Consider the following 15,541-nt stretch of genomic DNA (forward strand, 5'->3'; position numbering starts at 1 on the left):
CAGCATCTGCAGAATCTCCTGACTTTATGACCTGATTCTCCTCCTCCTCGTGATGCTTCACTAATTCTGATTTACAGTATAACATTATCACCTTGTGTGACATTTGTTTGGTAGTCAGATGGAAAAAGAAAGTGCCTTTATCTGCTTTTGTCTTGAGAAATAGCAGATATAAGCGGATCAATTTAAGTTTACTCATTCAGAGTTGTGGACAGAGCATTTTTACTAACTCAGAATTGTTTTTCAATGTCTTACTGGATCTTTTCAGATGCACTTTGCAATTAAGAGTTATTCCTCTTTCTTGTATACTTGAATGTGTTCTCAAAGGTATTTGGGGGTGGATAGTAAATGCTGTTTGAGGAACTGCAAATTGAAGTGACATGAAGTAATCACCAAAAAAAAAGTTACTCTTCTGATCTTGTGAGGGAAGGAAGATAAAAATTGCTAGGCCAAGGATCCTAGGTTGAAGATGTCCTGCAGTGAAATCTTTGGAATGGGCTGATTGACTTCCAAAGTCCACAATCATTTGGTGCAGGATATGATTCAATGACTGGAGTATTTTCCCTGGATGTTCATTGACCAATTTCACCAAACTTCCTTGATGTAACACTCGGGCAGATGTTGCCTCAATATCAATAGCAGTCTCTTGTCTCTGGAATTCAGTTCTTCGATGCAAGACTGTGATTAGGACCTAGAGTAGAGTGTATTGGCAAACCTCAAATTGGGCATCGGACAGTAATCCCCTGTATCAGGTTTTCCTGATATTTTGTTAGTACAACATACCTATGGGAATATTTCACACTGAATCTAGTATTATAATTAAATCAGAATCAGGTTTAATACCACTGGATATTTTGGAATAGGTATAGCTAGTTCTGAAGGAGCCTTCAGCACTTTTGCCAGGAAGTTGTCTGGTCATATAGATTTTGGTCTATTTAATACATTCAGCAGTATCTTTATATTCATGTAATTAATACTATGGCTTAAGACTGCCTTTCGGGATGTTGAATGTCTCCTCTCACTGGTTTAGCAATTTTAGCTATAGGTGGTTTTGAATATTTCAGTTGTGCCATAGCACTCTGGGACCCACAATTGCTGAGGATGGGGATGTTGTTGGACTCTTATCTGTTTAAATTGTTTCATCACTATCAGGAAGTAGTCGTGGCAAAATGATGGCTTTGATCTGATGAAATAGAGTAGGATCATTTAGTTCTGTCTATTGCACACTGGCTTACGCTAGTTAGCAGACATGTAGCCCTGAGTTTTGCCAAGCTGGCTGAGTTTCAAGACACAGTCTATATCTAATACATGGGAAATGTGGAGTTCGCAGATCTCTTATAGGTTAGTTTACAGAGCTAAAGAGTAGGTATGTTTATAGTGCAATGAGAACTGGCTAGTTCGGTTCTGGGATCACATTTGTGCAGTGGTTCCCAATCTTTTTCTTTATAGCTTGAACCAATACCATTAAACAAGGGGTCCATGGACCCCAGGTTGGGAACTCCTGGTCTTTAGGGAATGGTATCAGATAAAGCCAGTGTATTTTTTTATTATTATTATGTAGGAAAAGGAAGCTACATTGGCATGGTGACAAGACAGAGAATGGAGTTGGTGACAGAGTAGGATTAGCAAAGTGAAAGTAGTTATATTTTGGAAGTAAGTAATCTTGGTACTGTGAAAGTGCAGAGGCCTTTGGGACAGAGAACATTATAGGCATCACTTCAGGTTTATATCGACTTCAAAGAGCTAATTCAATTGAAGGTTTTTATTTCAAATATATGGAATGAAAATATTCAAACGGAGCCCATTTAAAATCTTAATAGGAGCTGTCTGCAATTTTGTGCTGCAAGACTATTGAGGCTTTCTTTAGCATGCAATAAATGTTCACTTGCAACCCCGTATTATGAAAAAGCACAAATTCAGATCCTTTTCCAAATCTGATTTTTGTTTGTTCGAACAGCATGAATCATGGAAGTAGTTATAAAATTATCGAAAGACGGGAATCAGTTAAGAAGAGAAAGCTTTTGCAAAGAGGAAAAGCCATTTTTTAAAAGACTTAACTAGGAGGAAAATGTTGAGTCTGATTGTGCTCCTGATTACCTAGCATGTTCAACTGAGAATCCCCAGCTAAATGTATCAATAGGTCAGCTCAATCCAAACTTCTGCATGTGTGCCTCGCTTTATGGAAGACAGAACAAGTTGGAGATCTGAGGCCATTGCTGCTTGTACTCTCTTCCACAGCAGTCAAACTTGAAGTTACATTTGGACCCATGGGACCATATAAAGTGTAGATCATGAACAATCTGCCCAGTTAAGATCATAAAGCCATAGATATAGGAGCAGAATTAGGCGACTTGGCCCATCGAGTCTGCTCCGCCAATTCAACATGGCTGATCCAATTTCCTTCTTAGCCCCAGTCTCCTGGCTTCTCGCTGTATCCCTTCATATCCTAACAAATCAAGAGTATCAACCTCTGCCTTAAATATGCAAAAGACTTGGCCTCAACAGCTGCCTGTGGCAAAGTATTCCACAGATTCGCCACTCTCAGGCTAAAAAATTCCTCCTCATCTCCGTTCTAAAAAAACGCCCTTCTATTGTGAGGCTGTGACCTCTGGTCCTAGACACTGCCACCATAAGAAACATCCCCTCCACATCCGCTCTATCAAGGCCTTTCACCATTCGATAGGTTTCAATGAGGTCAGCACTCATTCTTCTGAATTCTAATGAATGCAGGCCCAGAGCCATCAAATGCTCTTCATATGACAAGTTAGATTGAATGGTTAAATTAGAAAATAGTTGAAGTAATTTTGGAACAGGCTCAATAAGTGCAATTACAAGAGGGTGCAAGTGCAACAAAAGAACGCAACAAAAAAAATATAAATATCTATTTCTCATACAATGAGTTCCCTCTAATCTGTAATGACCAGTATGTGCAAAAATCTTGTGCTGTGCAATTTTTTTTGTCCAGTGACAACAACGTGTGTGCACTAAATAATTTCTTCTGTATAAACAGTATAGATAAGTCATTTCTAAAATCTGTAGACTCCACATTGCAAACTCCACATTGTCAACATCGTCCACATCAGAAACCGGAAAAGGAAATGCGATTGTGCTCAATCATGAAATGTACTTAGCACACCAACAAGTTAGAGGGTGACAACCTTTAGTGTGCAGTTTAAATTACTTTGCGTGCTAGTACCACAAGATGTGTGCATATGCACACCTTAGAAGGAAAGTTGGTAGGCACTGTTATGCAGTGTTTTGAGTTGAAGGTTTCAATCAATGCGACTGCTAGGAAAAGGAATATCGAATGGCTGATGAGTTATCCTTCCTGAACTGCTTATGGGTAAAAGTAGCACCTAGAGCTGGTGTCAGCTTTATCCACCTCACGTGAGGATATTCTTTATCGTTTCTTTTCAGAAACACAATGGTTTCTCTTTCGCCTTTAATCAGCCCCACAAGGGTTTGCAAATTTATTTCTTTGAAATACTGCCCTTTTCTTCCGCAACACTTTTTTAGAAAGAGTAAATTAAAATGGATATTTTAACGTGAATTAAGGCGGGAATCACGTCCCAAACCATTGAAAGGCAGGATCCTACCTCACTGTGTTCAATTAATTGTAATAGATTGTATGGAATTTTGGTACCAATGAGGTTTTTAACAAAGTCATTATGAAAATGAGATGTAATAGGATCCACAAGCACCCAAGACATTTGGAGTGCACGGTTATATAAAATAGGATTACATCTGGAAGAAAGGCTGCCGCCAGCAAGAGATAACTACCTACAATCCTCTTCTACCTGCAGATGTGTTCTCATTCCTCTGCTGCTTCATAAACCAACTCAAGCGATGCCCTTTTTTTTTCCTCCCGAAATAATCCAGAAGACCCTATGATTCTGATTGTGGTGCTGTAATTTTTTAAAGTCTATTCAATTTAAATCTTTAAAATTGAATTCAGAAACTGTTCTGTTGTATTGTTCAACACAGCTGATGGCAAGAATCTGTAATGATAACCGAGTCCAATCATATTTAGACAGATCTTCAGCGTTGTGTCATGGGTTTCATCTTCACCACCAGTAGACCAATGTTCACATATTATTTGCATGCATGAGTTTTTCTTTTAAATAGAGACAATTTGCTCTCCCAACTTAGTCCAGAATGCAACAGAAAACTCATTGATCTAATTCAATAAGAATGTGTGCTTAGCCCACTACACTACAAATGTTCTATATTTATGATGGTGTGGCTAGGCACAGCTCAAATGCCACCCATAAAATTGCCAGTGACATCACTGTTGTTGGCAGAGTTTCAGGTGGCAATGAGGAGGCATTCGGGACTGAGATAGATCAACTGGTTGAGTGGTGTCACATCGATAATCTTGCACTCAACATCAGGAAGACCAAGGAATTAATTGCGAGTTGGGGGAACACAGGGGCCAGCAGTGGAATGGGCGAGCAGCTTCAAGGTGCTGGGTGTTCCCATCTCAGAAGATCTATCTTGCGCTTAACACATTCTTCCTATCTGAAGAAGGAACACCAAAAGCCAGGGGTTTGTGGAGATTTGGTATGTCACCAAAGACTGAACTGCTGCCATAAAATGGCAAATTTCATGACACATGTCAGTGATGATAAATCTGATGCTGATTCAGAGTAAGAATAAATAATGTTAGATATGAAAGTTTATGTAATTATAGTACAACATTTGTGGAAATCTTCAGCAGGTACATTCTGTGTAATGCTTAATCAAGATGAGTACAGTATCTATCTCCCTGAATCTCTGGGAAACCAACAATCTGAACCTGCGCTGCTTGATACTCCATCCTTCAGGAGAAGTAAATAAATTCTGGACTAGTTAAGTAGAAGCTATCCACACCTTATCCTTTCTAGTGGTGTGTTGCATCTGTCACTTGCCACTGCTTGAAATGATTGAAGGTTTGGAGATTCAGGACGATTTACCCCAGCAAACAGATGAGTTTTAGCCAAGTAAATATGGAGGTTCTTTAGGGAGCACTAGCATGGAGTTCTAGATAGGCATGTCAACATAGTTCCTTCATCTTACCCTCCTTTCCCTGTCTCAATGGGATAAAAACTGTGAAACACTTAGTCAAGAGGAAGAAGGATACAAACTTAAAGTTTAGGAAGCAAAATCAGACAGTGCTCTTCATAACCAGGAAAGAACTTAAGAAAGGACTTGGAAGAGCTAGAAGAGGGCATGAGGAAGCTTTGGTAGGTAGGATTAAGGCAAACCTGAGGCAGTCAACACATCTATGAAGAGCAGGAGAATGCCTAGAGTGAGGGTAGGACCAATCTAGGATAAAGAGGGAAACATCCCCAGAGGCAGAGAAAGTAGCCGAGGTCCTTAATGAATACTTCGTTCCATTGTTCACAAGGCAGAAGGATTTTGACATATGTGAAGGCAGCATCGAACATTTTGATGTGCTGGAGCATATTGAGATTAAGAAAGGGGCAGTATGGCAGTGTCTAATATACAGTAGAATAGTTAGGTCCTCTGGACTAGACTGGATATAGCCCATATTATTAGTGGAAGTGAGGGAAGAAATTGCTGGGGCATTAACCATGGTTTTTGTGTCCTTCCTCATCACAGGAATGTTAGCTGAGGAATGGAGGATGGCAAATATTGTTCCAATGTTCAAGAAAGGTAATGGCAATATCCTGGGAAATATGGACTAGTGAATCTTGTACCTGTGGTGAGTAAACCAATAGAGATTTATGAATATTTAGAGAAACATTGTCTTATTGGGGACGGTCAGCATGGCTTTGTAAGGGGCAGATTGTGCCTCTCAAGCCTGATTGAGCTTTTCAAGGAAAGGACAAAATAAGTTGGAGGTAGAACAATGGATGTGGGATATGCGGATTTTAGTAAGTTATTTAACAGCTTCCACGTGTAGGCTCATCGAGAAAGTCATAGGATCCATGGAAACATAAATGGGTGGATTCAGATTTGCCTAGCTGCCCTCTTCTAGTGGGTGCTAGTTGTTAAGCCCACCAACTCTACTGTGGCATCAGCTGCTGACAGAAGCTCGCCAAAGTTCTCAGTCCTGGGCCGAAGGTTGATCAGCCCAGTGGCTTTCACCTTCACCATATGACTAGGTGAAGATCCTTGCTCTTCCAGGGTGGTGTTTCAGTAGCTCTGTGTTTTTATGGGAAGGGGTTGCTAGCCCCATGTCTAACCCTCCTCCTTTTGCAGCTAAGTTTGGGATCATCCATAGTGGAGGTAAGGAACTAGTAGATTTTGACATATTCTGTCTGGACGTCAGTGACTTATGTCAGTGACCTCAGTAATCAGTTCTGAGACCCTGCTCTGTGTGCTTTTTATTAAGCTTTGGATAATGAAGTGGAAGTGCAGGTTAGTAAGTTTACACAGAACATGAAGGTCTGTGTAGATAGTATAGAAGGTTATCATGGGTTCCAAGAGATATTAACAGAATGCAGAGCTAGAAAAAGACAGTGGTGCGGCTCATCAATGAGATGGCCTACAGAGAGCAGGTGGAAGAGTTCAATGTCTGGTGCTAGGCAAGTAACCTCTTCCTTAATATTGACTTCTGAAGAACTTGCACCGCTCATATTCCCTAAGAGTGGTACAGCAATGGAAACTGTGAGCAGTTTCAAACTCCTGGGAGTGCACATCTTGCACTGACTCTCATGGTCCCAGAATATATCCTACACAAATAGAAAGCTCACCAATGCCTCTACTTTCTGAGAAGATGAATAGAGCTGGGCTATGCATATCTGTGCTCTCATTGTTCTTCAGGTGTACAGTGGAGTGCATCCAAGCAAGCTGCATCACTGCACCACTACGACCAGTTGTAGAGCACTCTACAACTGGTAGTTCAAATGGCCCAGAGTATCACTGGTACCAGCCTACCCATCATTGAGGATATCCAGACAGTAAAGTGTCAAAAGAGGGCCAGTAACATCGTGAAAGGTCCCATCCACCTTGCTCCTGGACCCTTTGTCCCATTCCCATCAGGGAGCAGAATACAGAGCATCCATGCCAGTACCACCAGACTCAACAGCAGTTACTTTCTCCAAGTAATAAGAAGAATCAATGCCCCCCATCCACTAACCCACCCCTCCACAACCCCAGCCACTACTACTTTATCATTTCCAGTCAGTTACCTTGTGTACGGACACACCTATGTCCAGCATCACTTTCATACATACAATCATTCTATGTATATAACTATGTATTTATTGTGTTCGTTATTGTTTTTTGTGCTTTATTGGATCTAGAGTAACAATTGTTTTGTTCTCCTTTACACCTGTGTACTGGAAATGACATTAAGCAATCTTGAACCTTGAAGTGGCAGATGGAGTTCAATCTGGACAAGTGTGCGCTTTGGAAGCTCAAACTTGAAGGCAGAGTATAAAGTTAATGGCAGGATTGTTCACAATGTGGAGGAATAGAGAGTCCGTAGATCCCTCAAAATTGCCAGACAGGGTGGTTAAGAAGTTGTATGGTGTGTTGGCCTTCATTAGTCAGGAGATTGAGTTCAAGAGCCACAAAGTAATGTTGCAGCTCTGAACTTTGTTAGACCACATTTGGAGTATTGTGGTCAGTTCTGGTTGCCTCATTATAGGAAGGATGTGGAAGCTTTAGAGAGAATGCAGAAGATATTAACCAGGATACTGCCTGGATTAGAGAGCATGTCTTGTGAGGAAAGGTTGAGTGAGCTTAGGGTTTTCTCTTTGGAGTGAAGGAGGATGAGTGGTGACTTGGTAAAGATGTGTAAGATTGAGATGCATAGCTAGAGTGGACAGCCAGAGTATGTTCCCCCCCCCCCCCCCAGGGCAGCAATGGTCAATACCCCAGGACATCCTCTTAAAATAAGTTGAGGAAAATTTAAGGGAGATGTCAGCTAAGTTTCTTATCCAAAGAGCTATCTGTGCCTGGGAAGTACTGCCAGAGATGGTGGTAAAGACCAAAACAATAGGGAAATTTAAGACACTCTTGGGCACATCGATGTAAAGGGGGAGAAAAGGTTATGGGCTATATAAGGGTGATTGAGCATGGAATAGATTCATATAGATTGGCACAATATTGTGAGCTGAAGGACCTGTAATGTGATGTACTATTCTATATTCAATGTTATGAGAACTTACTGAAGATTATATAAGTACACAAAACATTGTGCACGCATACAAAAGTATTGAAAGATGCAGATGGAGGAAATCTGAAATGAAGAATAGAAAATGCTAGAAATATTCAGTAGGTCAGGTAATAGCTCTAGAAAGAAAAGTATGACTTTAGATCAGGGACTTTTTAATAAGACTTCATAGTTTTTAATTTCTTTTTAATAAGACTTAAATCCAACAACCTTGAGCTGCATTATCCTTGGCTGTATTTTTAACTTGAGTTTGCATGGACTTTGCTCTAACTCTGAATCCAATTCATTCTGATCGTCACTTAGATATGGCCATCGATACAAGTTATTACCTTGTCTATTGCTTATCTCTCGTATGGTTCTCTTTAACTCTAACAATTTTGAATATAACTCAAAACTATTGATGCACTTTGGGGGATCAGATGCAAAGGGATGAAACACATTGAATGGTTGGACCCTTGACGACATTAATGTACAGAGTAATTTTGGGATCCAAGTCTCTATATATCTCTCTGCAAGTGACCGCACAGGTTGATAGGGTGGTAAAGAAGGTATATAACATCCTTGCCTTTATTAGTGAAGGTACTGAATTTAAGAGCCAGGAGATTTTATGATAGTCTAATTGGGCTGCATCTGAAATATTGCATTCAGTTCAGGTGTCCCCCTTATAGGAAGGGATATAAGAGAGGGCACAGAAGAGTTTTACCAGGATGCTGCCTGGACTGTAGAAACCATGAGCTATAAGGAGAAGTTAGACAAACTTGGGTTCTCTTTATTCCCTGAGTAGCGAAAGCTAAGGAGAGACCTGATTGAAGTTTATAAAAACAATGAGATGCAAAGCAAGAGTAGATAGCTGTTATCTTTATCCCAGGGTCAAAATGACAAAGATACCAGAGGGCATTGAGGGGGGCAAGTTCAAAAGATATTTTAGGACTTTTTTAATACCGAGAATGGTCAGTACTCCAAATGTTCAGGGGTAGTAGTGAGGACAAATATGTTGGGGCATTTAATAGGCTATTAGGCACATAAATAGACTCATAGAATTGGACAGCACAGAAACAGGCCCTTTGTCTTATCTAGTCTGCGCCAAACCATTTAAACTGCGCATGGAAATTGTACAGGCAACATTAATTGGTTTTATTAGACATTTAATTAGTTAAGCATAACATGATCTGGAGGGTTTATTCCTGTGCTAAGTTGTTCTATGTAACTCAGCCCTGCTTTACTCAAAGGTACGTGTTCACATGTTTATAGGGGATTATTCCAGTCTGCAGTTCCTTTGCAAGTAGCCTAATTTTTAGCATGGTCTCCTCATTCCAGCATCCCATTGAGCTGTCTGGATTACTTACAACACGCCGGGATGAAAATTTTGATCAAACTTTAACCAGTGTTGGTTTATTATGAGTTAAGTGCTGAAAGTCAGCTAAGAGATATTTTGATGACAGATCCTCTGCACTGTATCGCTTGCCTAGATCATGGTACTGGACTGGGGAGTGCCAGTCAACCAAATATACCTTTTGCATCTGGTCCTGATTAGCGTAGGTATGCATAGGCTTAGTGGGGATATAGGAAAAACATGGTTGAACTGTTCTACCGTGGTCAGCAATTGATCTTGTGCATTGCTCAGTCTTGTAATGATTTTAAACAAATGTACTGTGGTTCAATTCTAAGTGGTCCTGTCACAGACTCTGAGTTCAGTAGTGGGGTGGTTAGCCCATGGATTCCTAACCTTGTCATCATAAGATTAAAATAAGATAATAAAAATATAAGAACATAAAGTTCCAGCAGAGTTGCACAGCTGCAAGAGGACCAAAACCTTGTTCTGGTTTGGAGGCTTGCTTGCCTCAATAACCACAGAGAGCTATGCTGGCTGGAGTCAGGGCTTTATGTTTTGGCTCTTGGTAGGGTCACCCATGCCAAACAGGTCAAAGGGTAGAGGCCAGACTGAGAGTGGTCCACCAGTCCTCCAGGTTCAGGGGCTCAGCTCAGGGCTGACAACCCTGACTGGTAAAACAAAATCGTTATGGAAACAGCAATGAAGATGCCCTCTACATCTGAGTGCAACAATATTCCTGAGTCTCCACCTGGGACCTGCATGACTGACCGTAGGGAAAGCCGGGAGGAAGCTACTGACATGATGAAGGAAGCCCTGAGCACCGCCAGAGATGGAGGACCTTCATTGCTACTGATGCACCATCAATAACTCTCGGAGACGTGAGACGAGAGATACGCTTTTATTAGCTGGAAGAGAGAGCACAATCAGCAGCAAGAGACCACCACACAACATCCTGGAGACTGAGGGGGGAGCAGTGCCCCCAACCGCCTTTATACAGGGGTCTGTGGGAGGAGCCACAGGAGCAGTCAGCAGGGGGCGTGTCCAGGCAGGTATATGTAGTTCACCACAGTTACCCTGAAAGCCAGTGGTGTAATGGGCAGCAAGTAAGAGTTGCAGATCAGGGGGGAAAAAAAACAAGAAGAAAAATGAGTGCTTTGGAATTTGAAAACCTCAATTTAAAAGGACATTGTGGTTTGCATTGTTAATTAATAATACAAAGACAGGCTTTTTTTTAATGTTCTGTCTGTGGGATAATTATTCTTGGCAACACCAGAGGATATTAGACTCCATTTTGAACTCCAGTGGGTATTGCGTGAGGACATTAGCTAAGCAACTATCTATAGGCCTCGTGCTTTAATATTAAAGGATCGATGTTAACTCAGGAGATGTTGCTGTGTAAAGATCTTTAATGAGGTATGTGAAAATGCTGAAGAGAAATTCCACTACACAGAATGTTGGCTACATGTTGCAGCAATTTTTTTTTGATTAGACAGAAAATTGAATGCAGCCAGTTATTCTATTTGCTGCATTGTTAGTTTATAATTAGATGGGAGGATGCATTTAAACAAAATTAAAAAATAATACTAAGGTCCAGGAGTATACCACAGAGGTTGAATTATTCAAGACAGCTCAAGAATTTAATGAATCATAATAGAGGATATAGTAACAAGCTGATGGCACTGAATTGAAGGAAGTATTAGTGAAAATAAACCAAATTCTCAAAAATGAATGTAATTAACTCAATGTAAATGCTTCCATTTCAGTTTGTTTTGTATCGATGATTCACTCATTGTCCTGAATTACTTTTATGTGGAAGCAAAATGGATTTGGTTTGTACAGTTTACTGCAGCACTGATAAATAAATGAATAGGTCCAAATGAAGATAGGCAGCAGCCAATTAGAATGTTGTGGTTTCGCAACTACAGATAAACAAATTAAACAGTTTTCAACCACAAGGTAAATGTCTCACTACTGAAAACCAAGACCAAGAAAGAGACAGCTGGACATTTGCAGAGATCTTGTTTGAAAATTCAGATGAAATTCTAATGATAAATAAGTAAAAAAATCCTTAAGCTATTCTGTAATATGGAACATGCAGAATGCTATTACAGCCTAGAACCCTGTAAGTTAACAGATAATCAGAATAATTCTAAAAACATATTTAGCAGAGAGATAACTGTTACTTATTGTAATTTGAATATAAAATCAAAATACCAGAGATGAACCTTAGACAGATATATCCAAAAGCTACAAATGAGATTCATTTTGCTTTTCTAAATTGTAAAGAAAATTTGTCAGGTATCCTCAATGACTCATTATTATTGTATCTTGCATTTGAAATATTGAACAATATCTTTTGAAATTTTTAAGAACCTGTAATTCCATGAGTTTAATTACTCTTGATAATTAACAGTGAAATTATTAGAGCAACGCAAACAAAATTCTTGAGAAACTCATCAGGTCAGTCGGCATCTATGGAAACAAATAAATAATTGACATTCCAGGTGGAGTCCTTTCTTCAGGACTGGAAAGGAAGGAGAAAGACAACAGCATAAAAATCGGGGGGGGGCGGCAGGGGATGAGGACAAGCTAAAATGTAGGTGGTTGGGAGAGGTTGGGATGAAGTGAGAAGCGCGGAGACGATAGGTCGGAAAGGTAAAGGGCTGGAAAAGAAAGAATCTGATGGGAGAGGAAAGTGTACCACAGACAAAAGAGAAACAGAAGTGCACTAGGAAGAGATGATAGGCAGGTGAGGAGAAGATGTAAGTAACTGGGGGAGGTGGAGGGGGAGGAGGAGGAAGGGGGAGAAAAAAGTTACCAGAAGGGGAACTCATTGTTCATGCCATCAGGTTGGAGGCTACCCAGGCAGAATAGAAATAAAGATGTGTCTGATTGTAGGATCCCGTTAAAGATGGTGGAAGTTGCAGAGAATGATGTTTTGGATGCAGTTGTTTATGGGCTGATAAGTAAGGACAAGAGGAACTCTATCAAGATGACAGGAAAAGGGGATGAGTGCTGATATGCGGGAAATGGAAGAGAGGCAGGGTGAGGGCAGTATCAGTGGTACAGGAAGGGAAACCCCATTCTTTGAAGGAGGAGGACAGAGAGATCAATAAATGGAAATGAGGTGTCAGAAATGGACTAAGTGAATTTAAGGGCAGGGTAGAAGTTGAGGTCAAGGTTGATGAAATTGATGAGTTCAGTTTGAGTGCATAAAACAGCACCAGTGCAGTTGTCAATGTAGCGCAGAAAGAATTTGGGATCATTACCAGTTTCATGTAGTCAATGAAAAGGCAGGTATAGTTGGGGCCCATGGTCATGCCTATGGCTATCCCTTGAGTTTGAAGAAAGTGGGAGAAGCAGAAGGAGAATCTGTTGTGGGTGAGGAGCAGTTCTGCCAGACAGAGGAGGGTGGTGGTGGAGGGTAAGTGGTTGGGTCTGATTTCCAGTTTGAATCGATTGAGGGTAACTTTATAAAATATTCCCCCTCCCACCAATTATATGAAAGGTCATTGTCAAATTTTATTGAAAAAAAACATTTTGGATTTTGAATTGGCAAAGCTAGAATTCAGTAATAAATTGTACAGTTAGTATTGTGAGTAATTGATCAAGTCTTCCATGAAATGTGTCTTTGTTCATTGCATGGTTAAATATTTTTTCAATTCCAGTTGAGTTGATTGGTGGAAATTTGTTTGTAATCCATCAAAGAAAACAATCATTTTGGCATTTATGTAGGAACTCTCATAACCTGAGATGCCCTAAAACAATTCACAGCCTGTGAGACACATTAACATGAGATCATTTTCAAAATACAGAACATGAAGCTAATTTACCCAGAGGAAAATTGCTCAAGAATCAATATTTTAATGAAATAATAATCATTTCTTAGTGATATGGATCTGTATTGGCTAAGAATCACTTTTCCAAAGAGAGCTATAGATTTTTAAGTTTATTTGAAGATGGGACTGCTGCCAGGTTAGAGCTGAGTATAATGTCTCATTTAAAAAAAAATTACTCTCAGACTAAGTAACATCCCATTCGTGCTACAATGCTATGCTACCTATATTTCTGTGTTCAAGTTTATTTGCTTGATAAATATTTTGGTCACATCTGCAATATTTGAACTAATCTTGTGATCTTATTTAATAAACTTTCTTTCTAATTGTACTCTTCGCTCCAATGTTTTGTATTACAGATTTTCCATTTTTTGTGCATCTAATTGCTTGTGCATGCAAACCTGGAAATTAAGAAGTTGCCATCCTTCCATAAAGTTTTTGTCCACAAAGTATTCGGAGATAGATTTGGCATATTAAAACCTCTTTCTTCTTCTTTTGCATGGCGTTTAGGGCAGCAATGAAGCTCCTGCATCTCTGCTGGCTTTCACAGCTTCCTCTCTATTTACTGTCACATGCAAGCTGCAGGTGGGGACTCAAGAGTACCATTACACAGAAACGTAGAAGGAAACTTCATTGCTGTTTCCATAACGGTTTTGTTTGACTAGTCAGGGTTGTCGATCGTGAGCTGAAATCCCAAGACTGGAGAATCGGTGGACCACCCTTAGTCTGACCTCTACCCTTTGACCTGTTTGGCATGGGTGACCCTACCAAAAGCCGAAACATAAAGCCCTGACTCCGGCCAGCATAGCTTTCTGGGTGATTGAGGCTCAGAAGCTTCCAAACTGTGACATTGTTGTGATCCTCTTGGGGTCAGATTAAAACAGTTTCCTGTTAATATTGACAAAATAATTCAGGGCTGCTCTAGTCACAACCTGTATGACATTTTGCTAATTGATCAATCAGCATCTTTGGCCAAGACAAATTGCAAGCTTGGAGGTACATTTCTTTAAGAGTTTTGCTCGATTTTATCTTGTACTTAATTCATCCAGTCTCTTTTCCAATCTTTATTTGCCTTTCTGTATTTTATTTTAAACCAATTTTTATTTCATGCTTTATACTGAGTTAGGTCATCTGCAGAAATTCTCTGATGACTCAGCAATAGTTGAGTGTATAAAGGGAGGGCAGGACGATGAACCCAGGGAGGACTTTGTCAAATAGCAGAAGCTGAATCATCTGCAGCTCAACATCAGTAAGACAAAGATGATGGTGATGTATTTTAGGAAGGTCAAGCCTGCACTGCTCCCTGTTGCTACTGATGGTGAAGACGTTGATGTAGTGAGGACCTACAGACATCCTGACAATGTACTTGAGTGGAGCACCAACACAGATGCTGTGTACAAGAAGGGCCAGAGTCGCCTCTACTTCTTGAGTGGACCTGTACAGTCTTCTATGTGATGATGTGCTGGGGCAGTGGGATCCACAGGGATGATGCCAACAGGCTCAATAAACTGATTAGAAAGGCTGGCTCTGTTATAAGAGTCAAACTGGACATACTGGTGGCTGTGGTAGACACTCTGGAAAATCCTGGCAATTCTGGCCAATGATTCTCACACTCTGCATGCCACTTTGGGTGAATAGAGGAGCAATTTCAGTAATAGACTTACAACTGTGAGGCCATTCTTGCCCTCCGCCATTAGGCTCTGTGAGTCAGACTATATATGGGGAATTGGTGACCCTCTCCTGTTGTTCTGTTGTTAACCTCTGTTTACCACAGCACTATTTACGCTCTGGTCAGCTTTGTTCACCACACCTTCCTATCGCAGACACCATGCACAATACAGTGCAATGCTACCATCACTTCTTATCTGCATGGTGTGAATGTGCATCCATTACTGTATAATATTACAGTAATTCTTGCACTACCATATCAGTATGAATTTGTGAATCGTGTCATCTTGGACGTGTAAATCTCGTGCATCTTATTTTTAAGGTAAACTTAATATTAATTCTTCCTTCTCCTCTAATATTGAAAAAGCTGCAGGTCTGTGTGATCCTGTCACTTTGAGCAGATCTCAGTCAAACTTAATGTTAAGGATGCCAACTTGCAGCTCAAAAATGCACCTCTTTGAATTTGGTGCACAAAAAAAATAGTTTAGCAGGAGAAAGGACAAACCTTAGTATTTTTTCATGTTGATGCCAAATGATTTCCGAATTTTGTTTCTATTGACTAGTATTTGTTGCGTCTAGCAT

The 15,541-nt window shown here is 40.3% G+C and overlaps 1 long non-coding RNA gene across 2 annotated transcripts in view; it reads left to right on the forward strand.

Annotated features, from left to right (window-relative positions):
* Nucleotides 1-15,541, forward strand: part of LOC132392538 (uncharacterized) — a 72,971-nt gene that overhangs the window by 23,476 nt on the left and 33,954 nt on the right. For both annotated transcript variants that reach the window (XR_009511574.1, XR_009511575.1), the window contains exon 2: nt 5,599-5,701. This is a non-coding gene — a long non-coding RNA (uncharacterized LOC132392538). The remainder of the gene's footprint in view (nt 1-5,598; nt 5,702-15,541) is intronic.

The sequence above is a fragment of the Hypanus sabinus genome, chromosome 4 (genome assembly GCF_030144855.1).
Source record: "Hypanus sabinus isolate sHypSab1 chromosome 4, sHypSab1.hap1, whole genome shotgun sequence".
NCBI lineage: Eukaryota > Metazoa > Chordata > Chondrichthyes > Myliobatiformes > Dasyatidae > Hypanus > Hypanus sabinus.